A 9,360-nucleotide genomic window follows, 5' to 3' on the forward strand; every position below is an offset into this window, starting at 1 on the left:
TGTCAGCCTTTTAGGAACAGAGTTTAGACTCTGCGTTTCCTCCAGAAGTAGTTTGGACACTCCTGTCCTTGAGTTATAAACAGTTGAAGTCAAAATGATCTCTGTGATCATCACTTCCCAAATGATGTTTATAATTCTAATAATGGTAATAATTCTTACTTTAACTGTATATACTGTATATATAAAAACAAATATTATAGCAAAACATGTGACAATTTATTTAATCCATTAAAAATTGCTTGAGATATATTTTAAAAACACTATTTCCCATTTTTTTCCATACTTATTTTGTTTAGTTTGGCTGGAGTATGTAAGATTGACCCCCAGTGGTTGAATTAAGTATTGCACTAAAAATTCGAAACACTTTTTCACCTGATCCCTCCTTCGCCAACTCTACGCAAATGTAGATCACCAGATTGACGACACAAATGTGAGTGAGGGTGCCTGACTATCAAGCCTACACCATAACGACATACAATGACACGTGATAAAAGGCATATTTTCCATGTAAAAGGAGTTTTTGTCCAAACAATCAGCCAACATTTGTATTTTAAAAACTGTTTATTTATTGCAGTAAAGGATTAGTAAGCTTAATACTATTACAAAATCAAATGTAAAATAGTATGCACTGCCATCATGGCAAAGACAAAATAAGATATTATAAATTAGTTGTTAAAACTATATTAAAACTGTTTAAAAAAATACAAATAATAACAATTTTGTCTTCAATTGTATCTGTCATTGATGGCAACGTGATTGGACCACCTGGGACTTGCCAAGTATAAACAATGGCCTCCTTTAAAACATTCCATCCTTCCAGTTCAAAATGTTAACTCCACCAACCTGCGGTCTTTCTTCCAGACGTCCCCTCTAGAGTGTCACTGCTTCTATGTTGCCCAACAAGGTTAAATGCAGAGGAATCTTCAACATCAATCCACAACTGTCACTCGGATGAGAGCAGAGACCTCTTAAACTATGGAGAAACAAAGAGAAAAAAATGTCCAGTTGACTAGAATGATGTATTACAACACATGCTATAATGTGAAATCCTAGACAAATCCGACTCTACAAGCCTGCTTGCGATGTCTGACATTCTGGTTCTCTGACAAACAGATATCAATGTCAGCGACCTCAGTGGCCATTAGTTCTCATTCATTCAGTCCATTGAGGGCACAGTAATCCCACTCAGAGTCACTCACGGCTCCAGCACAGCACTCGTATCAGTTGCGTAATCTATCAATTGATTAGCCTTCCATCACAGTGCCTGCAGTCATCCAGTGAAATGAAGTTCACTGTCTTCCCACCACTCTAAACAACGATGAGGTAATCAGTCTAATCGGATCTCTATGTCCTCTCATTCCACAGCTCTGGACAATCTTTGCTGAAAGGTAATATCACCTGTCATTTTCAAATGTCTGAGCTATTAGTTCTATCATCCAACAGTAGATCAAGCTCCCGCTTGCTGCATTTATTCATTACACACATGCTTAGATGATGTATTTGACCGTAAAAGAACACTCCACTTGTTTTGTTTTTTTTTTTCTTTGAAAATAGGCTTATTTAAAACTCCCCCTATAGTTAAACAGTAGACTTTTACCATTTTTTAAAAAATCCATTCAGTCAGTATCCGGGTCTGGAATTTGATGTTTCTCCATTCAGACAGAATAGCCCAAGCATACTGACTGAGAGACAATTCAAAGATGGCCGCCGAGTGGAATTGCTTGACTTAAAGTAGGGGTGTCCAAACTCTAGCTGCGTCCCAAATCGCATACTTATGCACTATTCTATGCCATTTTGTAGTATAAATAGTGCAAGTAGTGTGTTCACACTGAAAACTCTAAAAATAATAAGTGCACTTTAATTACCCGGATGATGCACTCATTCAGCCGCTAAAATGAAGTGTGGAATGATAGACACTTCACGTACTCAACGACCGCAGGTTTGCTTACGCAGCGGAAGGGGCGGAGCTATCAAACCACATGTTGGATAACTTTATTTATTTTAGATGGTGAAAGCAAAATTCTCCTATGAGAGTGATTATAGCCCCTCCCGATGTTGAATGCGGCAATACTCACGGCAGGTATTGTTTGATAATTCGGTCGTTTATTTCACTGATTTGGCGACCGTCAAACGTCATTACACAGCAAATTCATCAGAGTTAAATTCTCAGTGTTGAAGCATTTCAGAGTAAAGTGTTGACGTTAAAGAGTTATATTTTGATAAATGAATATAATAAGAGTTAGAATTGATTTTATTCAGTGCGAAATCAAGGAGTTAACTTTTCAACACTTGGTGGTGTTATTTCCAACATCCAGGAATTCATGCAGCCCCAGTCACTGATGAATTTTCCAGCTGCCATTTTCCAGGTTTAGAACAGCAACTGGTGAGTCAAACTACCTAAATGTTGGTATTTTACTGACTTTCTTTAAGGAAATACAGTTGTAAACATATTGTTAAGTTAATAACTTTAGAATGGAGTGACAATTTTAAACTTCTGCGGTTCATTCATGGTCGTTTGTGTATCTAGCTTAACTGCATTACTATTCACTTCTTTTCAAGAATGTTTTTATATATGCTCACGCATACATAGTGCATAAAAACATCAAATGTACATGTTCAACACATTTCTGTCACGCTTAATGCCATTTTGTGCGTTGTTACCCATCTGTTAAATAAAATCGACACTTCTCCTTTAATTCGAAGCAAACTAGCGAGGGAATCCCCGGACTCCGAGCCGCCTAGCCTACTCTGCCCTGATGCTAACAGCAACACAGGACAGTTTCCATAAGCTCTGGAGAGTTTCTAAAACATATCTGGTGAGTAAATGAACATATGCTTACTTGTAAAAGGTTTTCTGACTAAAACATATGATTGTTTGTTATTCGTGTATGTTAATTTGGTTATTTTAAACACCGCGGCCCTTTTAAACTGGTTCATTCGTGGCCGTCCATATACCGTTAGTCCATAAACTCGCGTGATAATGTACGCTTGAATTATATTAAGTGTTGACAACCAAAAGTCGGAATGTTAACATTAATGTCTTTAAATGACTGCGTTTGCACTCAGACATTTAACGTTACAGAAGTCTCCCGGAAGTTGCGGTTATCCCGCAAATGCACAGAGATTCCCAGATGCCCAAGTAGATGCCCGCAAATGAATGATAATCTCCCGGAAATCGCGTGTCTCCCGCCCCTCACACCCCTTTCCAGGTACGTCGCGCGCAAGTCACCCCCACCGTTCTTAAGGTACGTTGCGCGCAACTCACCCCACCTCTCTTCAGGTACTCATCTCTCCCGCTACCTCCCGCAAATCAACTCTGTATCCCCCGAAAATGACTTTTCCCAACTCGGGATGTCTGACGTTAGTAAGTTAGACTTAACATCTTAACATCTTAGTCAAGCTTTTTTTCCCGCATGATATTGTGCTTAAAACTATAGGCTAAACTTAAACTTAAAGACAATTTAGTGCGTTGTAAACAGCCACCTGTCTGTAAAATTAATCAACTGATTCATATTTGAGCAGCCTAATGATGATACAGGTTTGATTTGTAGATTTATTATCAATAATCAACATCTGAATCAAAAGATATCTGAAAAAGTGTGAGGCATACTTTGTAATGTTCATCTCTCTTTTTTAATCTGAAGGTTATGCATATGTGTTAGATACTAATTTTTGTTGTTTTTTTAACAGCCACAGTTCTCTATACAATAACACAAGACCCTGTGACGATTGGCTGATTAGAGACGGATGGTGTATTTCCAGAGTTGGTGAAATGACCAAGCACACCTTCTTGGTCATATGTGGTGATAATAATGAAGGTATGTTTGATAAAGTTCTGTATTTGTTTCACAATAAGCTGAGAGGGTATTAGAGCATTAGAGAATAACAAATGACATGAAGGTGATAAGTTTTGTATTGTGGGTGAACTGTTACTTAAATAATGTTTTGCTCTTTGCTTTGTGCTTTGCACTTTTCCTCTTCTGCTTATCCTAATATTTTAGATTATATTTAGACCTGAAACATCTGCTAGACTCCAGGAAAGGTGGCGTCAATACTGGACTTGAAAGGGCCTAACTGGTAAAGAAACACGCATGCACAAACACACACACAAACACACACACGCGCACACGCTTACAGAAAACTGTAAGTTTATGAATATTTTTTACACTGTGGCCAATATTTTGGGGAAGTCAGCATCACTAAATGATATAAAAGATTTTAAGCTCCTTTAAATTTTGCTCCAAGTGTTGTGTTAAATTCAGAATTCTGGACAGACAGCTGCCTGTTTTTTCCAGTTCTAGTCATAGTGGTTAACCTAATTGTTTTTGGAGATCCAACAGTGATGTATGTGTTTTTTCTACTTTTCCATATCCTGTCACCTCAACCAGCTGGGAGAGTCTAGTTGTGGATCATTATGTAGATTTTCAAAAGGTGAGTTTAGATTTCTTGAATGTTTTATTTACTTTAAATGTTCTTTTAAATATATCATAGAATTTGATTGCAATTTGTTTTCAAACATTTTTCTTAGTCATGCTGGAGTCTTGAAGAGTTCTTAGAAGAGCATCACCCTATATCCCTGCATCAGGAACCACCAGACGAGCGATCAGCAGCTACTACATCGTCATGGATAAAAAGGTCATCCTGTGGCTGGGAAGCACTTCATTCACAGGACATGCTTAATGAGATTTCCTAGCTCCAGTTTGTTTTCACATAAGTTTACAGCATTTAAACCTTAATTTAAACTGCTGTGTTTTATATGGAGGACCAAGGAAATACCAGAAGTGAAAGATTTGCACGCCAAGTTGTTTAAAATGTAATTTCAGAAGAAAACTATGAGTTCAGAAGAAAACTATGAGTGACGATATATTGAACTTTCAAATTGCTCTGATGAAACATCAAGTTTGGACAAAATGACTGAAACAGCCTTTTTGAGCACTTGTCATACATATCTTGTTGATACTGTCTGTACTAATAAAAGATTTAAAGCATATTTGACATTGTTGCATTTTAAAAACTGAATGAATTGTTGAAGTGGTGAATGTTTTCAAATAAAATGTTTTTTCTTTTGTAATTTACAGTCTATTTGACCTTTTTACCATATTTACCCTCAAGAGAGTTGAATAAAATAAATATATTACACCAGGCGGTGTTAAATAAAGTTACATTTTTTAACTCTGCCCAGAGTTAAAATTAACCCTTACTTCGGTGTCAATGTGCCAACCCTTTTGAAAGTGTTGATTTAACTTTGTTTTGAGTCGACCCCATGAGACACTTTCAAAGTGTTGAAATTAACACCCATAGAGTTGTTTTGGGTTCCCATATTTTGCTGTGTAGGGAAACGGTTTGAATTTCTGCTTTGTAAAAAAACATTAGTGTGCCATTTGGGACAACACTACATAAATATACTATCCTGTTGAGTGTTTAAGTGCATAAGTGCATAGTGTATAGTGTGCCATTTGGGACGCAGTATCTGTCCTGGAGGGCTGGTGTCCTGCTGAGTTTAGCTGTAACTTGCTTCAACACACCTGCGAGGACACTATGGTCTACTATATCTAGTAAGAGCTTGATTAGCTTGTTTAGGTGTGTTTGATTATGGTTGGAGCTAAACTCTCCAGGACACCGGCCCTCCAAGTGTATTATGCATTCATAACATTTTTAAAAGATAAATATAATGTATAAAACTTTACATTATTTATATTACTTCATATTGCCTATACATCTGATAAGGTGTTTATAATAATGGACAATGCACAGATATTGATGTTCCACAATGTTTTTACACTACATTATTTGAATCTAACAAGCTTTGCAATGTTTACATTTTAAATCCAAATCTCAAATATCAGAAATGACAACAGATTGTTAAGATTTAATTGATGTAAATTTTAATGTTGTAGATTTATGCACTTACTTGACAGATTTAATTCATTAATTTTCCTTTTGCTTAGTCCATGGTTTATCAGGGGTTACCTCAGCAGAATGAACCACCACTTACGTGACAGACTTATGTATTTTATTTTAGGTGGTTTATGTAATGTATTTTATGTTTGGTAAAATAATTTGTAATTGCATCTTTAGTGATTGAGCTTATTACAGTCTTGTCTAGATAGGTGGATTTAGAGGTTTTAGCAAAAAAAAAAAAAAAAAAAAAAGCACAAGTGGATTAAGCTGGTTTTGACACAAATGAAAGTCCACCTTGTTAAAAACCAAAGAACTGTTTAAAGTGACATTTAAAAAAAAATAAATAAAATAAATAAAGTAAACATTTACCAGCTAAAAACCTTTTGATATTCTATAAAATGAAACTTCTGTAGCCAATCAGAGGATCCTGATAGAAAATGCTAATTTACAAGAAAAGAGGTTTGATGGATTTAGACGGTTTTGCATCTGAACTTTTAATTTATAGACTATTTTTAATTTGATTTTGATTAGATTTTTTTATTTCCAAACAGAAATATCAAACATAAAATATCATTAACAAAAAATACATTTCAACATGGTCGAAATTGGAGTGGAATGAAGCACAAGCTTATTATTTCCCCACCCCATTACCACATCCATCATTCGTCTATTACTTATTTTATTACTTTATTACCTATTATTTATTTCCTCTTTTACTTCTCTTCTTTTTACATAAGACATATTTTATCCTTTTGGCATCTTTGACAAATTATATGTTTGTTTCCATTTGTACCTTTTCATTTTGTAACATAGACCCAAAAATGCATAGTACTGCACATAGCCATTAATTAAAGCTTAATCATACCTTTCTCATTTTATCCTTTTTCAATCACCTTCATCATTATATTTCATCAATTATATATATATATATATATATATATATATATATATATATATATATATATATATATATATATATATATATATATTTATACAACTTTTTTTTTTTTAAATTGATTATTACCCTGACATTAATAACTTTAATTCTTCAAATGGAAAAAGGATGGCAAGGTCATGTTGGTTATACTGATTTTCAGGTGCTCATTAATATCGTGCCTGCTACAGCCATGATACAGCAACAAAACTCCTTGATAATTACGCCAGAATGAGAGAATGGTTCCTAGCCATATCAGCCCAGAAAAAGTAACATTTAATTTTCTGCTGGTCTTAGTACACAATGCAACTGTAGAAAAGTCAAGCTTTAAGTAGAACATTTATCAAAACTAAAACAAAAATGCTCTATTTTGACAGAGATGCTAATGGTCTAATCAGATTCAATGATCTATGCTAAGCTAAGACTGCTCCTGCCAGATTCAGAGATTGGTTGAACGGATTAAAATGGTAAATCTCAGCTGTTTAACTCTAGGGGAGTTATAAAACGATATTTAAAAGGGAAAAAATTGAGTGTTCCTTTAAAGTGTCTAAATACTGTAAGTGAGCCGAAGATAAAATAGCAACTTACCGAAGAACAGTAGAGGCTTTTGAGACTTTACGCCGCTTATTAAAATGTGCAAGCTCATGAGATAAGCATACATGTCATCATGATGGTATTACAGAGTCTATGTTTCCAGAGGAATGAGAGCGTGATGAAGTATAATGATTTATCAGCTAATGCACATTTGAAACCGAAGCCTTGAGTCTTGGAACCGACTACTGGCTCATCCAACTACTCTGGAGTCTCATCTCAGTAAAACTGGAGTACAGAGTCCTAGGTTATCATTAGATGAAGACACAAGAGCGTTTGCCACTGTCTTCGAGTGTCAAAGACAGGGCAGAGGGACTAGTTCTTGGCAGTGTGCTCTCAGATTCAATATCCGAGACGGCAGACTCAGTTACTGGCACGGTTACATCAGTGCTGGCATTGGCGGCACAGGCTGAGAGGAGACATTACTCAGCACTATCCATTTCCCTCTGCGACGCACACTGATCTGCAGATATTAGCATGATTACATTGTGAGATAAGGAGCTGATAAAACATCACATCATGTTTCCTTCCTCACAGCAGGCTTATCAGTTCTGAATGCTAAAACCAAAGCTTATCTGAACAATTAATCATATTGTTTCAAGGCAAATGGAATTTCTAAGATTTTCGACGATAGAGGGGAATGCAATTTACCAGCTAATAAAAGTACAACCACCTTTGAATTTATAATAGGCCTAAGATTATGATAATTACATAGCGAATTAGCTAGAATTGTTCGCAGATCATACACAATTATATAATCGGCAGACTTCAAGTTCAAAAGAAGAACTAAAACTCATCATTGAAAAGTGCATAACTGATGATGCCATGCTTAGCAAGTTAGCAAGTAGTTTCCTAAGTTATTTAGGGAAAAGGTACGTGTTTTGTTTTTTCACTAACCTTATTTGTTTTTGACTTATTTGCCTTCATAAATGGCAAAAGTTGCATTCAGTGCTTAATAATAACTGATAATGGTAACACTTTGTCTTTCCACAATACTGGCCACATGAATGTAGTTACTAAAATCAACAAACAATGAGCAATGTTTCATAACATTATCATTTGCTTATGTCATGTCTGTCACTCACTGACCCTTTCATTTACATCAATAATTACTTTTGGGGAATGAACTATCCATTTTGAGCATGTGATGCGCTTTTGCAGATTATTAGCTAGGTTTTGCAGTTTGTACTATTTTTTTATGAAATGCATTAACTGTTGTGCAGAAATGCACTAGTTTTGTGAGAAATGCACCAAAGCGACTGAGAAAAACTGTAAAACAAATGCAGTGGTAACTGAACTCAGATTTAATAAACAAACAGCTATATTTTCATTTACTTACATTACCAAAGATGAATACATTAATGTTAAAATAAAAGTACATGAACTAACACAACTAAATCAACCAACTAAAGAAACAAATAAACAGAATTTGAACATAGATAAACAGACAGGCAGACAGACAGACAAACAAATAGATAGATATAGGATGGTTGGGTGGATGGATGGATGGCTAGATGGACGGACGGAAAGACAAAGACAGACAGAAAGACAGACAGACAGACAGATGGGTGGCTAGACAGATGGACGGACGGACAGACAGACAGAAAAAAATTACCAAAAGACAACCGTTGTACTGTAAATGAGTTCAGCCTTCATGAAAAAAAAGAAAAAAATTCTCTAATGTTGAGGTCATTTAAAAAAAAGTCACCAAACTTCAAGATGAAAAATAAGTTTTTTTTTTTTTTTTTTTTTTTACTAACTATATGTACACACAAAATGCTGTGTAAAATGTATGTAATCATGTATGCCCAGTACAATATAAACTTGCATAAAGAACCTTGCATATGATTAGATATGTTATTTACAGAATAAATTAAAACTAGACATTATAAATAAATAAATACATAAATATATAAATAAATGTATTATATATA

General features: G+C 35.1%; 2 long non-coding RNA genes across 2 annotated transcripts; both read left to right on the forward strand.

Annotated features, from left to right (window-relative positions):
• Nucleotides 1-2,314: 2,314 nt before the first annotated feature.
• LOC141378425 (uncharacterized) lies at nt 2,315-3,818 on the forward strand. The gene is made up of 3 exons (XR_012393043.1): nt 2,315-2,383; nt 2,704-2,816; nt 3,691-3,818. It is a non-coding gene; the product is annotated as an uncharacterized lncRNA (long non-coding RNA).
• A 172-nt stretch (nt 3,819-3,990) lies between these two features.
• LOC141378426 (uncharacterized) lies at nt 3,991-4,656 on the forward strand. The gene is made up of 3 exons (XR_012393045.1): nt 3,991-4,077; nt 4,389-4,431; nt 4,529-4,656. It is a non-coding gene; the product is annotated as an uncharacterized lncRNA (long non-coding RNA).
• The last annotated feature ends 4,704 nt before the right edge of the window (nt 4,657-9,360 follow it).

The sequence above is a fragment of the Danio rerio genome, chromosome 17 (genome assembly GCF_049306965.1).
Source record: "Danio rerio strain Tuebingen ecotype United States chromosome 17, GRCz12tu, whole genome shotgun sequence".
Lineage (NCBI taxonomy): Eukaryota > Metazoa > Chordata > Actinopteri > Cypriniformes > Danionidae > Danio > Danio rerio.